Source organism: Pteropus medius, unplaced genomic scaffold (assembly GCF_902729225.1).
Source record: "Pteropus medius unplaced genomic scaffold, Ma_sr-lr_union100, whole genome shotgun sequence".
Taxonomy (NCBI): domain Eukaryota; kingdom Metazoa; phylum Chordata; class Mammalia; order Chiroptera; family Pteropodidae; genus Pteropus; species Pteropus medius.
In genome coordinates, this window is record NW_024351647.1 from 4297312 (window position 1) to 4314616 (window position 17305).

Genomic DNA, 17305 nt, shown 5'->3' on the forward strand with positions numbered 1-17305 from the left:
ATTAGGTGCTTAAAATTTTAGAATTATTGTCCGTTTGTTATAGATTGAACTTTTAATCGTTATGAATGATTCCTTTTTAACTTTAGTGGTAAATCTTGCCTAAGATTTACTTCGTCTTCACTGGATTTCCTTTGATTAGTGTTTTCACGGTATTCCCGTTTTCAACTTTTTACTTTCATCTTTATATTTAAGATGTATGTATCATATATTTTTAGTTTTTTTAAAAAATCTACTTTAGAAATTATCGTCCAGCTACATTTAATGCAGTTACTGATCTTTCATCTATATCGTCTCATATTAGTTTTCTCTTTGTCTCATTGAATTTATAAATTGGTTACTTAAAAATATTTTTAAGGGAGTGCTAAAGCCTTAGAATACACCTCTCATCCCTTTTGTGTCATACACTTTAATTCTGAATATTATCTTAAATCTCACAAGACATTACTATCTGTTTTGTATAGTCATTATACCACATTTTATCATTTCTGTTGTTTTCATCCCCTTTTGGCATTTTAGAGTTTTAATCTAAGATCATTTTCTTTCTATCTAAAGAAATTTCATTAGTATTTACTTCACTCTGGATATATTGGAGACTAATTCTCTCTGTATATGTTTGCCTAGAAATATTTTTTGCCTTTGTGTTGAAGGTTATTGTCTTCAGATATAAATCCTAAATCTGAAGTTTTTCCGCCCCCCCCCCATACTTTGCAGATAGCACTCTATATTGTATTCTGGATCCCATCATTTCTGTTGAGAAACCAGCTGTGAGTCTCAATGCTGCTCCTTTGAAGGCAATATGCATTTTTTTCCTCTAATTGCTTTTAAGTCTTTCTCTTTGTCTTTGATTTTAACCACTTCTACTATGATATACATAAGTGTGTTTTTCTATATATTTTATCCTTCTTAGGTTTGTGGAACTTCTTTAATCTTTGGTTTAAAGCCTTTTGTTAGTTTGAAAAACTCTCGACCATTCTCTTTAAAAATTGCTCCTGTCCATTCTGTCTCCTGCCATTCTGGGACTATAATTGCTTATAGCTTAGAACATTTTTAAGAAAAATGTTTCATCTATCTTACTATTTTCTGTGCCTTCCCTCTTTTGTACCCTCCATGTTTGTTTGAATAGTTTATATTTGTCTATTTTTCTTTGTCCAATCTGACATTAAACCCATATGTTGTTTTTAGTTTCAGTACTTGTGTTTTTCAGTTTCAGACTTTTCACTGAATCCTTTTTATTGATTATGTAAATCTAATGAAATTTCTCATTTTACTCATTTTTCTTGAATATAATCACATTTATGTTAAATTAGCATTTTCTTCAACTGTAGATCTGTTTTCATTGTTTATTTTTCCTTTGAATCCTCTTTACTGGTATGTCAGGGAATCTTGGTTGAATGATAGATTTTGTATGTGAGAAATTATAGACAATAGATGTTATCTCTTACTACGGAGGATTCATTTTTTTTCTATGCTACTAGAGCAGAGGTAGATATCTAAATCCAATAAGGACACACTGTACATGATATCAGATTGAGTATCAGAACTCCTATTATCAATCCTACCTCTATTTTATCTCAACTCTAAAGGTAAAGGCCCCTAGAGTCACCAAATGAGAACTTAAGAGTGTTTACCAGAGCCTTTCCTATTTTTCTGGGTTCTAAACTCACATTTTTATCTTCAAAGCAATGGAAACTACCAAAAATTTTGTCATATTTTCCCTTTGCTTTTTGTACCATGCAACTTAAGCATCAGCAAATTATTCTAAAAGGTAACTAATATGGAGTGTGTCAGACTCACTTCCCTACATCTCTCTCTTCTTCTCGATCTTGGTCTCTCAAATCCTGGTTATCTTAGAAGGCTTGACTCTCATTTTGTGTCTCCATGGTCTCATGAGGTCACCAGAAGTTTGCTCAGACTTCTCTTTGCTGACTTTTTAGTGTCTACCCTGTACTGCTTAAGAACTGGTATATGTCCCAAGGAAAAAAATAGGAGGGAGATAGTTGGGATCTTCTCAGTGAACTCTCCTTCTATTCAAGATTTTGGTACCTCAAGTTATAAACTCCCCAGAAACTCTCTGATTACAAATGGATGTGTGTGTGCATATGTATGAATTATATATATATTTTTATCCAGCTTTTCTAGTTATTAGACAAAGTAGAAATACACTGGTTTTACCAATCACATGTTTTTTGTATTGTTTCTTTTTTAAGAGGCTGGTTTTTTTGTTTGTTTGTTTTTGTTTTTTTTGTCAGAAAGCTTATGGTTTTGAAGGAAAAATATAAGCATGTAGGCTCATTTTATAAAACAGATTTACTGAGTGTCCCATTACTGTCCTGGTGCTATGATATACACTAAATATATAGGATAATAGCACTATCTTTGTCCTGAAAGATTCCCAGTCTGGTTGCGTGACAAGCAAGTAAGCATATGACAGTGTGTTAAGTGCTGTCATAGACATGTGCATAGGATTCTCCAGTAAACAGGAAAAGGAGATTTATTTGGTCAGGCAGTTGGGGAGGGAAACAAAATAAATCTTGTTGCTATGGCACATTCTAGTTTTCTCCATTTAAAAGTATCAAAGGGCACATCTCCCCAGTTATCACAGAGATAGGTCAAAGTACTTTTAGTTCTTTATTGTCCACTACATATTAGTTACAAAAACACTGTGGAAAAGAAAGGAATGTAACCTATTTATCAGCTGGGGCCTTCTTGCCCTTTGGATTTCAGGATGTAATTGGCCCAGACTCCAGAAAATTCTATAGCCTACGATATCTGTTAATTTCTAAAATTTACTATCTCAGGGGTTCTGCCTCCTACAACCTTGTACTGTGTTTAGAAATAAAAATCCCATCTCAAACAATAAGGGGCTTAAACATTAAAGGGGCTTTAGTGACTTACTTAATTGGTTAAAGAGTGAAGCTCAGTTAACTCAGTATCCCAACATCGTTATCTCTGTGTTCTATGTTCACATGGTCGACTTCATCTAAGCCTGGCTCCCTCATGGTCATAGGACTCAACAAAAGCTGCATTTTCTTCATTCACATTTATGTGAGCGAGTTTTTCTCCCAAAATTCTAGCAAAATTTCTAAACTTCATCCTGATTACATCCGCAAAGGTCACATGCCCACCACCAAAGCTATGGCTATGGACGGGATAACAGAATGTACTGTGTGGGAGTCATTTTTCCTCAAGCACAAGAATTGTGCTTGAAAGACGGACACTTGAATGAAATCTGAGTATTAAGAAAGGAGAACAATAGACTAATGCTGTTTGGCACGTAACTAAAAATGTCCACTATATCCATCCAGACATAAAATAAAAGTCAATTTCCACTAGAGTTCTTTCCAAAGACTCTACCTCCACACAAAGCTTAATGAAAAAGAGGTGTTACCTAAGATTTTCTAAGCAGCACAGGAGTTGTGAAATATGCCTATCAGAGCACATATCTCATATCAAAATTCCATCTTAGCTATGGTTGTCTCCCTCTCCCAATTTTCTTTTTCAACTGCTCCTTATCTATGGTTACTTTCAGGTGGGAACATTAATAACCAGCACATGAGTCACTTTCTCTCTTCTCCCTGACTCAGTGGTCATGGAGGTAAGTGTTATGCTGGAGCTCCCATCAGTTTGGGCCTCTGTGTGACTACCAGAGACCCCACCGCCCCACAGAGAACATGGACTGTGAGCAAGAAACAAATTGTGGTTGTATAAAACCACTGGGGGAAAATATCAATATATTTTTAAAACTATACATAACATAAATAAGAGGTATTAATAACATGATAGTTTTTCATTATAAACCCAGACTTTTTTTTTTTTTTTTTGTACCACATAAATGGCCTATTGTTGGTTGTGGAATAGCTTTAGATCTTTCCTCCTATGCCACCAGATAATTAAGGCTTTGAGCATTCTATAAATAGAAGGGGGTGCTTTTTGTTTGTTTGTTTGCCTAATGTGTGCAATAAAGCCATAATGTGACAGTATAAGTTTCCTCGATTTTTCCAACCTCATAGTCTTGTAATGATGAGACAAAGCGATGCAATACTTTGCGCTTCTAAAAATAATTAAAAACTGCAAGGTGTCTGCATCTTGTTCTTAAGTCAAAATGATTTATGCTACTTATTACTTAATGACTGATGCTTTGACATTACCATTGCATAGCTGCAATTGAAAATATGATCACATTGTGATATTTAGGTTGGAGGCAAGCATTTTTGTTTTTATACTTTGTATTTAATTCATTCAGCATCCTTTTCACTTCATTGCTCCCTCTCTCCCCTGGCAAGAATAAACTCATGCACCAAGCTTAGATCAGCTGTCAGTATCTGTGAGCTTTGAGAGGGTCCTAAATTTGGCAGAATACCCCCCGCCCTCTTCACAAGAGATATTTCAAATGAACAAGCTCAAATGCTGGGCTTTCCTCCCATTATAACCCAAATTTTCAAAAGTCTTTAAACACCTTCCTTCTCCCTTCAACTCTCAAGGGGAATTGCACTGATAAGGTTTCTGTTCATCAAAAGAATGGGATGGCAGTGGCTCTGCTATTCCCAGGACAGCTTCTCTGGAAAAGGGCGGCTTCTCCCCTGAGAAGCTATTATAAAGAACAGGAGTTCTCCAGCTCCCGTCACGAATGTATCACTCCACTTCAGTTATTGTTTCTGTGGATTCTTTTTCCTCCTGTCTCTCTCCCCCACCCTGAAGCAGTTTTTAAAATCCATTACCTAGGGAGTTTCAAATTGTACCTGACCTATTGATTCCATGAGATAGCCGTGTCCAATGGCCATGCAATACAATATACAACCTGGAGCCCAGAAAAAGGCAACTTGCTGATGAAATGAAGAATACAGACCAGTAAACAACAATTTGCAATTTCTAGGGAAATAAAAAAAATATATTGTTTTCTGATTAGGGTTGAAAATGAAATAGAGTATGTAAAGAAGCTGTGCAAAGCATAAAGCATTGTGCACATAGGAATTGCTTTTATTAATAATAATTTAAAAAACTAATCTTAATTAGTTAGGGGCTCTATATCATGCGTGTGTTTCATCCACATCTCTATTCTGGATTTTATGATGCTTTGTTGCTGGCATACACCTATAATCAGAGGATATTTAAAAGGGAGGAGGGCGTTATATTAAAACCTGCCAGTTCTCACTCTTGGAGTTCCAGGCAAAGGTTTTGTGGGAGGTAGCAAGAACACTTTAGAAGCAAACATTGCTTAAAGCACCCTGTAATGCAGGGAATTTTCAAAGAAGAGTCTGCAGGAAAGCTACATCTTTTGCACTGTACACTGGGTATGACTACCTGGTCTAGAATAATGGCTACACCATGAACCATGATATTGGATAATTCTGTTTAATTGAACCAAATCTCTATTTTGTGCTAACCTGTGACCCAATCACTTTGTTTCTCTCTGGGGATATTAAAAATATGTAAGGCATGGTCTACAACTTTGACGAGTTAAGAATATAATCGAAGAAGCTTACAATCGAAGTGATTTAAAAGGGGAGATGGTATTACAAATTGTTATAAGAATTATTCTTCATTTGTTTTAACACATGAGCTTGAATACTCAAGAATAGTCATACTTTGGAGGAAAAATAAATATGTACAAATAAAATAGAGACACAAGTGTTTATACTGTATTTCAAACAACAAAGCTTCCTTTTTCTCTGTTCTTCTGTAGAATAAGTGGAGAGACCTACAGGATTAGATATATAATGTGTGGCCACTCTTCAATAACCACTATTGAACTTCAAAATGAGTTTAGTCATTAGCTTTGACAAATGAGGACCCTGTTATTGATTTTTACACATGTCTATCATGGGATCTATTTAAAAAGAGCAGTCAATTCCAGGAAAGATTATGTTAATCTTATTGGTTTGATTTCCTGATGGGAGGAGGCAGAGCAGGGAGTAAAAAGAGAGGTCCGGAAACTGGCAATATCTGTATCATTTTCTTAAATCCATTCAAAAAAATTTGGGGGTGGGGGGGGCGGAAATCAAGTGAATCTGTCTTTTCTAAGAAAGCCAAGATTATATTGATAAATCATTCCAGGCTATGCTAACCAACAGCTTGAGAAGTTCATGAAAAAGGACACTGACAGGAGGAATAAAATTACTAATTTATTTGTCTTTTTATGGTTCAGTTAAGAGTATCTTAGGTAGTCGGCATGGCAGCTCGTCAAACCTCGCAGGGTAGCTGTCAGAGTTTTGACTGATGTACAAGAGCGACTTGCTCACGTTTGCCCTTCCTTTCAGTGGAGTGCACACAGGTAAGACAGCTTGTTGGCAATTTTTATTTAATGCTCCCTGGATCTGTGGCTGCCCTTTTATTGAAAGTTCTGACAATAAAATCCCAATCCCTAAAATTTCCAAGGTTTCTGCTGCAAGCACTTCTCCACTTAAATAAGATCTTCCTCTGGGATTAGACAACTCTTTAGGGTCTTTTCTGATGCTTTCTGATCTTGGAGACAGCTATTTGGTATGTTGGAGACCATTTTATTTTGTTATTTATTTTTTTTTACTTGATCCACTGAGAAGGCATCTGAAAGAAAAATAAAACATGAGGAATTAGCAGTGCAGAGGCACAGCGGGGCTCCCGGGAAGCCTTCATAATGCTGAACTGGCAAATGCTGAGTTGTACCCAGTTTGACAGTTTTCCGCCTTTCTCCATTCCTTTCTCCATTCTTTATCTCCCAACCAATCCATTCTTCAAATGAAACTGCTCATTCCATAATAGTCTTTGAGGTCAGTTCTAGAATTTTACCTCATTTTTCTAAAAATGAAGTATGCTAGTCTAAAACCTCTTTCAAACGTGTTGAGTCCTGTGTTGTCTAGTGTTTGATCAGAAGCCTTTTAATTATATAGAAATTACAAACCAGTTATCACACCCTTAAAATAATTGGGCAGATGTTTGAAGACAGTAAATTATAATATGGCCTTGAAATGCCTTAACATAGTACACCTCATCTTTGCTCCATCTATATGACATTATATCAGTGAGATAGAGTATTTCAAGGTCATGAACACAGCCATCACTATTTGGTTCTCAATGTGAAACCCAAAAGTTAGTTTGTATTCTCACATAGAATGTCCGAAGTGCTATAATATAAGGCTTGATTGGCAAAACTTTTGAAAATATACTTTAGCAATTATTCAAGATAATGATTTTCTTCTAAAGCAGTAGTCATGTGATTCATTCTTATTGTATTCATGGAACTTCTTGTACTTGTGTAATTCCAACATTTTGGAATTCCATTACTTACAATGTGCTAACCATTTCATAAAAGAAAAGGTATTTTATCACAGCAACAAAATGTAGGAAGACTGTAAACTCAGAATAAAATTCAGTCCTTTAAACGAATTTAGCTTTATGAAAAAAATACTCACTGTTTTATCTGTAAAGATAAACTTGGTTACTATATAGGAAAAAAGAACACTAAAACCTCTGGGTCCTTAAAACAACAAAATGCATTTCTTGCTCAAGCCAAATACATATTGGTGCATTTTTGAGGAGTAAATACAGCATTTGACAATGTAAGAAGCATGGAAATAGTGAAAGAACAAGGCAACTTACATGCTGAAACTTAACATTCCTGTCTAGACGGAGCATATATCATCTCTATTTGTATTTATAGTCCAAAGCAAACCACAGGGCTCAGCTCTGGCTCAACAGGCTGAAAGTATATATAACACTTGTACATGGAGTGTCTCTGGATATTAGTGGGTATTATCTGGTCCCCACTTTTTATCTTAAAGATGAAAAAGCTCCAGTGATTTTCATTTCTGTATCCTAAGTGCCTGTCACACCATCTGACCCAGAGTATTGCTAACTGAATCAGAACTTAGACCTACGTGTTCTTACTCACGTTCTTCCCCACTCCAAGACCTACTCCAGTAGTTCTAATACTGTTAAATGTGCACAAAAATAAAGATCATATTTAAAAAGAAGTCAGAGTCCAAGGAGTATTCTCATAATATTGTTTCAGAACAATCCCCCAAGGTAATTATGACAGGTGTTTTATCCCGATTTTGGATTTAAGGAAACCGAGGTTTAGAAAGTGGCTTATTTAAGATCCCATGATAAGTGGTAGAGTAAAAACTCACATCGAGATGCTATCCTGAATCCCTGAATCCCACTGAGTTGGCAGGAATGGTGTAGGTCAGCAGTCCAGGTGGCAGCAGGCCCAGAGAAGAAACATCTATTGCCTTGCATCTGTTTTGGGTTCAGCTGTCTTCAAATTTTTGCCTTGTGGACATCTTTCCAAGTTCTAATTCCTTTTGAATGGGAAACCTTAGTCTTGGTATCTACAGATTTGCTGAATCAGTCCTTTGCCCTGACTCCCTTGGCAAGCAGGCAATACCTGCTGCAGTGGTAAAACACTAAAGCTCATATCAAATGCAGAGACGCAGTACATGTTTTTCTTATAATGTGAGCTCGTGACTTCAATGTAGGCCAAAATCAGGGGCTGCTTACAGAAGAAATGCCCCACAAAATCTGAATTAAAACTTCTCGTGGGATTTACTTATTAGACTTTGGTTTTAAAATATTATTTCTCCTGATTATATTGATTTTCCATGTTTTTATAATTCTTTTTTTTTTTTAATCATACAAGCTTTCCCCCCTTATTTCTGCTTATACTTAACTGTTTTATTGGCTGATGAACATTCAAACTTATTTCAGTTTTACAGTGAGGTACTAGGAAGATATAAAAGAATATTATTTGTAGATCTCAACTGAAGAGAATTTTGTTCTCCTATCTAAATTTCCATTGCTCTTAAGCTACAGCTATGTACTACCAAAAGGTTGTCTCTTTTGTCAGCCTATCAAATTCTTCCTGTGATTCTGTCTTTGGGTCAAAGCAAGTTTTTGAATCTTCAGAGAAAATGTTTGCCTGACCTCCCCCACAAGATATACAAAGATCAGATAGAGACATTAGGAACAGGGTTACATATACTTATATTTTAGTTGTAGTTACAGAAAAACCAAACATTTTCTAAGAAAATTATTTTACCTTGATAGGAATGTGGTTGTTTTAGATCTTGAAGGATTATTTCTTACCCTGTGGTTTCTGCAAAGTCCAGATATTTTCAAGATGGTGTTATGTGTGAAAACTGTATATTTTAGAAGATTCAACCTCTTAGACATTCCCTGGTGGTAAATAAGTTTCATATTTTGAAGTTCAAATGCGAATATAGACATTTTTTAATGTTGGATTATATTTATTGTATTAATTTGTATGAAAATATTTTAAAGTTTCTTCTGGATCATTCATATTTCCTCAGGCTCATATTCATAGAAAAATGGAAAGTGATTCTAAACTATAGGTTTCCTCTCTTTAATCTCCATTATTTTCCATATTTTCTTTCTAGCATTTATCAGTACTTGAAAATATCATTTTTTATAATTACATAAATAATCATATAATCTTCTGCAGGGCAGGAATGTTCTTATCTTCTGTAGTATCCTCCGTGCCTAGAATAGTGCTGAGTACATAGTAGATGTTCAATAAACACTCAGCTATTATTGCTTTTGCATCCTTCCCCTCCCATCAAGTATTTTTTATTTAGAAAGTTGGGGAAATAGAATCCAGCTTGTAGTCAAAGCTTAAAATGACTAAGTCCTTAAATCTAGTGTCTTATTTTAATTGAGAAATGTGATTGGCAAGGTGGAGGGGCATTTAGACCTTTTAGCATGAGAGCTCTGTATTTAATAATTTGACTTCTTTTCCTAGAGCCTTGAGGGAGATTTTTCCTTTCCCTAGTCGGCCAAGAACTGACCCAGGCTGACTCTAACATTGGAGAACACTGAATGCCGTATCTGCTGAGCCAAGGACTGGGAGTCAAGCTCTGATAGTATCTGAAGGAAAAGCCTGAATTCAGATCCTGCTTTGGTTACTGACTCATCTTGCAAACCTAGATGAAGTTCTTAACCTTGTCCAGGTTATATTTTTATTTGCCTGATAAGTACTCTCACCTTTTCCTGGGGCTTGTGTATGTTCTTGGGTTAATGTTCTCAAAGCTTTTTACAATACTGTTGCTGTGGCTCCCCGGTTTCCAAGAGCTGTTGGGAGCAATGTGATGCTCCAGATTGGAAAGTTGGACTCTTTTTTCCCTAAAGGCTGTGTACAAAAGAGAAAGTGTGATCCTTCTTGACTTTGCTCTACTTTAGCCTCCTAATACTCATGGTTGATGAAAGGTATATTGTTGTAAAAGTCATTAGGCTATTTGCCTGAGGCAGCTAGGATCAGGTTCCATTTCCAGAATTAAACTGTTTTTGTCCTAAAATTTCTTCATTCAAAAATCTACCCTTTTTCTTTATTGCTAATAGAAAATCTTTTGCTATTTTTGTGCACTTAAGAGTAGCCTTCTTGGTTTTATTGATTTTGTTAATAGCTTGGGATTCGAAACTTGAGCTTAATTTTCTTCTAGGTTCCTTGGTTTCTATTTTGTTTTTCCTTGAATTTCCAGAGGTTCTTGTGTTCTCAGCACCCCATTTTCCCCAAAATAGTTTGCAGATAAAACATCATTTCTCTTTTCTTCATCCTTCTGAGGTAAATGGGTGTAAGGAAGATTGTCAGTCTCAAATTTGGGCTTATGGCTTTCTAGTTCCAGTTTTGATCACACTTTGTTTTTGAGCACAAACTTTTCTGTGTTTTAGACATTAGGTTACATCATTGAGTTACTGTAACAAAAAAGCTGGTCATTTTCCTCCCTTTTATTATAATGGCAATACAGTTTAGTTTTGTATCATCAACCATTTTGTAAAGTTGTTAGCCTATTTGTGACATACTCTGTAGAGGTCTATCTTATTCTGAACACACACACACACACACACACACACACACACACACACACACACTGAGAGTGGTAGTGGATGTGAGAACCAACAGGAGGTTACATTGCTTAATTATCTCTTGATCAATTGGTGATGATTTGATTCATTATTAACTCTTAGCCTGACTTTCTAGATGGAGACCAGTTGTATTTTAGAGTATTTGTAATTCTGAACATAAGCAGAGGTTCAGATTCTGTATGAGCATTCTATTTCGAGGCTTTTGGCTTCTCATAAAAGGACTGTGTATAATTTTGATTGTACAGGTTTCAATTCTGTCAAATTATTTGCATTCTATCTGTCTGGTGATTAATTAGAGGTATGCTCTGATTGTGCTTCATAGCCACTGTAGTTTCCTTTGCATTCTCTCAGAACTTCAGATGACACATTTTGCGTAAACTCTCACTTCTTGCGTACTCTGGTTATTGTGGGTCCCTAACTTGGCATTTATTTCGAAAAGTAATAAGCCTGCCTTGAATTTTTGTAGCCCATTTCTTCTAAGATACTCCAAGGACATTATTCATTTTCCAACTTATTATAAAGGATATAGATGAGCAGCCAGGTAAAGAGGTACATAGGGTAAGATCCGGAAAGGTGCCAAGCCCTGGAGCTTCTGTCCACATGGAGCTGGGTGTGTCACCCTCCTAGCATGAGGCTGTATTTACCGGAAAGCTCCGAATATAGACATTTATATAACAAGATTTTTGTCCTAGAAATTAAAATAGATATCATTTCAGTTATGTCTCTAATCTCTTTATAGTTATTTTAATATCCCATTAAAACATATAATTAATGTGATAAAATGTCAGTTTATTAAACATGTCAAAGTTGATTTCAATTTTCAGAAGATTGTAAAGTCTTGTCAATATTTAGGAAAATAGAGAATTCACCTTAAAGTGAGTGAAAATTCATATTTTTCTTGTCTGCAGAATGGTGTGACAATCTCTCAAATGATACGAAGTTTAGGTAAATTAGTTGTTAATAAAATGGTAATTTTTGCTGACATTGGCTTAGAAACTTTTTTTTCCCAGCAGTAACTTTACCATAAATCAAGTACTTAACATATTTGTGAGCCTATTTCTGGACTCTATTCTGTTCCATCTATTTGTCTATCCTATACCGATAATACATTGCTAATTAGTTTAATTTAGGAGTCTTGTATCTGGTAGTGTAAATCCTTTAGATGTATTCTTTTAGATTGTTTTGATTATTCTTTGTCCTTTGTGTTTCCATAAAAGTTTGAAATCTGCTTGTCCAAGTCCACAAAATGGAATTTTCTGAGGTTTTGATTGAGGTTGTGTTTTTGGGAAACGTGATGTCCACTCTATAAAAGCATTATATTTACTTATTTTAGTCTTCTTTAATTTCTGCCAGTAACGTTTTAGTTTTCTGTACAGAGAAATTGCATACTTTTTGTTAGATTATTGTTAGTATTTTATGCTCTTGTAAATAATATTGTTTCATTTTTAAATGTCTTTTGCTAATATATGAGAAACAGTTCATTTACATATACGATTCACCTTGTAACCAGGGATCTTGCTAACTTCACTATTCTACCGGATTTTGTGAGTTTATCTGGAGTTCTTAGGAACACAGTGATGTTTTCTATGAATAGTTTTATTTATACCTTTATTTTTTTAAGCTTTATTGGGATACAATTGACATATAACAAATACTGTGTAAGTTTAAGGTGTACAATATGATGATTTGCTGTTATATTTTGAAAAATGATCACCACAATAGGGTTAACACTTCTATCACCTCACGTAATTAGCATTTTTTTTTTGTAGTGAAAATATTTAAGATCTACACTCTTAGCAATTTTCAAGTATACAATACAGGATTGTTGTATTACATCCTCAGAACTTATTTATCTTAAAATTGGAAGTTGGTGCTGTCCATGTACCTTAAATTCCTTTTTCTTTTGCCCTTAAATTTATTATTTTTATTTTTCAATTGTAGTTGACATAAAATATTATATTAGTTTCAGGTGTACAACATAATGCTTAGACATTTACATAACTTATGAAGTAATCACCTTGTAAGTCTAGTACACATTTGATGCCATATAGTTATTACAATATTATTGACTATATTCCCTATGCTGTAGTTCACATTCTGTGACTGCTTTTATAACTGGCAATTTGTACTTAATCCCTTTACCTTTTCTTTCTCTCTTCCAAATTCCCCCTTCCCATCTGGCAACCAACAATTTGTTCTCTGTATCTATGAGTTTGTTTCTGTTTTGTATGTTTGTTTGTCAGATTCCACATATAAGTGAAATCATTTGGTGTTTGTCTTTTGCTAACTTATTTTGCTTACTATAATAACTTCTAAGTCCAACCATGTAGTCCCAAATGGCAAGATTTCCTTTTTATGGCTGAATAATATTACACCATATATATGTACAACTTCTTTATCCATTCTTCAATCGATGGACACTTAGGTTGCTACCATGTCTTGACTATCATAAATAATATTACAATGAACATAGGGGTGCATATATCTTTTTGAGTTAGTGTTTTGGATTCCTTCAGATAAATACTCAGTAGTGGGACTGCTGGGTCATATGGTACTTCTATTTTTAATTTTTGGGGGGAATCTCCATTCTGTTTTTCATACTGGCTGAACTAATTTACAATTCCACCAACAGTGCATGAGGATTCCCTTTTCTCTAAATAGTCACCAGCACTTGTTTTTGGTGGATTTATTGATGATAGCCATTCCGACAGATGTGAGGTGATACCTCATTATGATTTTAATTTGCATTTCTCTGATAATTAGTGATGTTGAGTATCTTTGCAATTTTATATCCTCTTTGGAGAAATGTCTATTCAGGTCCTCTGCTCATTTTTTAGGCGTGGCAACCCTTGGTTGACCTCACAGATTGCAAGGACCTTGTCAGCTTACAATCCCTTATTTTTTATTTTTATGCCTACAGCACTTGGTCTTCCTTGGTGGTCTCCCATCCGAGTACTAACCAGGCCCAACCCTGCTTACCTTCCGAGATCAGACGGGATCGGGCTTGTTCAGGGTGGCATGGCTGTAGACCATAAAGCTTTATTTTTATTATCGTATTTAATCTTTCTGATAGTTGGTTATTGATGAATAAAAATGCAACTGATTTCTGAATATTAATTTTGTATCCTGCTACTTTACTGGATTCATTTATTCATTCCAATGATTTTTTACAAGACCTTTTAGTATTCTCTCTACATAGTATAATGTCATCTGTAAATAATGACAGTGTTACTTCTTTCCAATTTATTTTCTTGTCTGATTGGTATGGGTAGGACTTTCAATACTATGTTGAATAAAAGTAGTAAAAGTGAATATTCTTGTCTTATTTCTGACCCTAAAAAAAGAAGTTTTAAGCTTTTTATTGTTGAATATTCTGTTAGCTCTGGGTTTGTGATATATGGTATTTATTATGTTGAGGTATATTCCTTCTGTCCCAACTTTGCGTAGAGTTTTTTTTTTTTTTAAATCATGAATAGATGTTGAATTTTGTCAAATACTATTTCTGGATCTATTGATTTGGTCATATAATTTTTATTCTTTTGTTTATGAAGTATATCAAGTTAATTGATTTGTGAATATTGAACCAAACCTGCATCCCAAGAATAAATTCTATTTGATCACGGCGTATAATATTTTTAATGTAATGCTGAATTCTGTTTGCTAATATTTTGTTGAGAATTTTTGCATCTATGTTCATCAGATATATTGCCCTATAATTTTCCTTTTTTGAAGTGTCTTTGTCTAGTTTTGGTATCAAGGTAATATGGATCTTGTGAGTTCAGGAGCCTTCCCCCTTTATAATTTTTTGGAATAGTTTCATAAGGATAGGTATTAATTATTCTTTGAAAGTTTGGTAAAATTTACCTGTGAATCCATATGGTCCAGGACTTTTGTTTGTGAGGGGTTTTTTTTATTACTAATTCAATTTTGTTAGCAATTATCAGTCTGTTCAGATTTTCTGTTTCTTCCTGATTCAGTCTGAGAAGATTGCATGTTTCTAGGAATTTATTCATTTCTTCCAGGTTGTCTATTTTGCAGGCATATAATTGTTCATGGTATTATAAATCTCTTCATTACTGGGGTGTCAGTTGTCACCTCCTTTTTCATTTCTGGTTTTATGTGGTACCTCTTTTTATGAGTCTGGCAAAAGACTTATCCATTTTGTTTATCTTTTCAAAGAACCAGCTCTCTTCCATTTTTTAAATTCTATTTTATTTCCACTTAGATCTTTATTATTTCCTTTCTTCTACTCTTTTTGGGCTTTGTTTCTTCTTCTAGTATCTTTAGGTATAAGGTTACATTGTTTACTTGACATTTTTTCTTATTTCCCAAGGTAGGCAGGTATTGCTATAAATTCCACTCTTAGAACTGTTTTGGCTGTGTACTATGAATTTTCAGTCATTGTGTTTTCATTTTCTTCTTTTATCTCACAACATCTATTGATTTCTTCCTTGCTTTTTAACCTATTCACTGTTTAGTAGCACATTATTTAGCATTCTTATGTTTGTGCATTTTTCATTTTTCTCTGTGTAATCAATTTCCATTTTCATACTATTGTGATCAGAGATTTGCTTCATATAATTCCAATCTTCTTAAATTTATTGAGACTTATTTTGTGGCCTAGTGTAGTCTATCCTAGAAAATGTTCCAGATACAGTTAAAAATAATATATATTCTGCTGATTTTTGGGCGAAATGTTCCAAGACAATTAAGTTAATCTGATCTAATGTGTCATTTAAAGTCAGTGTTTCCTTGTTCATTTTCTTTCTGGATGCTCTATCCATTGATGTCAATGGGTGCCAAGTCCAGCTTGTGGTAAATCCTGCCACATCCAGCATGGCTCTGAAGAATGTACCTGAGTGGGAATGGTGGGAGATTAAGAAAAGAAAGAAGACAGAAAGCTGGGATCAGGAGGTCCACTGTCCACTGATGGTGGAGCAATGGCGTAGTCTTATTTTTGCAAGCTGCTTTTATACAAGAGCATACAATTGCTGGCTAAGATAAGATTATCCTCATCCACCCCACACCCTGCTATGATCTTTTGCAGTTCCATCTGCTCCCGGCTATGAGCATACTCCCTGCCTCAGAGCAACACCTCAGTGTTCCCCGATCAATTCCTACTTCCCTATTCTTAGGAAGGTCCCTTGATTTACCTCCCAGATTGCAAGGGCCTTGTCGGTTTACAATCCGCTCTCCACAAATGGGGTGGTAAAGGCCCCTACAATGACCGTATTACTGTCGATCTCTCTCTTTATGTCCATCAATATTGCTTTATATATTTATATATATATATTTATATAAAGCAATATATATGTTTATATATATTTATATATATATTGAGTGCATAAAAATTTACAAGAATTATCTTCTCTTGTGGGATTGATCCCTTTATCATTATAAAATGCCCTTCTGTTTCTTGTTATAGCCCTTGTTTTAAAGTGCATTTTGTCTGATATAAGTATTGCTACTCTATCTTTTTCTTCTCATTCCATTTGCATAAAATATCTTTTTCCTTCCTTTTACTTTCTGTCCGTTTTTCAATCTGAAGTGGGCATCTTATAGGCAGCATATGTATGGATTTTATTTTCTTATTAATTCAACCACCCTATGTTTTTTTGATTGTAGCATTTATTCCATTTATATTTAAACTAATTATTGAGAGGTATGTAGTTACTGCCAATTTATTAACTGTTTTCTGATTGTTTTTATAGTTTTCTCATTATCTTCCTCTCTTCTAGGTTGATGACTTTCTATAGCGTTGTGTTTGAATTCCTTTATTTCTTGTTCATATCTTACAGATTTTTGGTTTGTGGTTACTATGTGCTGCTTATATACCTAGCTATGCTTATAGCAGTCTATTTTAAGTTGATGGTTGTTTAAGTTCAAACATATTCTAAAAATCACTACAATTTTTAGTCTCTCTCACCATGTTAATTTTTTTGTCATTCTTTTTTACTTTTTTTGTCTGTGTGTATCCCTAATTTATTGTTGTAATTATGCATGATTTTCCTATTTTTTGCATTTTAACCTTTGTACTATATAGCTAGTTGAATAACTGCTTTTACTAAGGGTTGCCTTTGTCAGTGAGAATCTTATATTTTCTTATTTATGGTTTTGATATTTCTACTTAAAGTAGTCCCTTTAACATTTCTTGTGATACTGGTTTGGTGGTAATGAAATCCTTTAGCTTTTTCTTTGTCTGTGAAACTACTTCTCCTTCGATTCTGATAACCTTATTAGGTAGAATAAACTTGGTTGTAGAACTTTTTCATCATTTTGTATATTTTGTGCCAATCCTTTCTGGCCTGCAAAGTTTCTTTTGAGAAATTATCCGACCATGGTATGGGAGCTCCCTTGTATGTAACTGCTTCTTTCTTGATGCTTTTAAGAATCTCTTTGTCTTTAACCTTTCGCTTTTTAATTATGTGTCTTGGTGTGGGCCTCTTTAGTT

At 34.6% G+C, this 17305-nt stretch overlaps 1 non-coding gene across 1 annotated transcript; it reads right to left on the reverse strand.

Moving 5' to 3' along the window:
• Positions 1 to 13765: 13765 nt before the first annotated feature.
• Positions 13766 to 13884, reverse strand: LOC120587304 (5S ribosomal RNA). The gene has a single exon (XR_005648908.1). It is a non-coding gene; the product is annotated as a 5S ribosomal RNA (ribosomal RNA).
• Positions 13885 to 17305: the final 3421 nt, after the last annotated feature.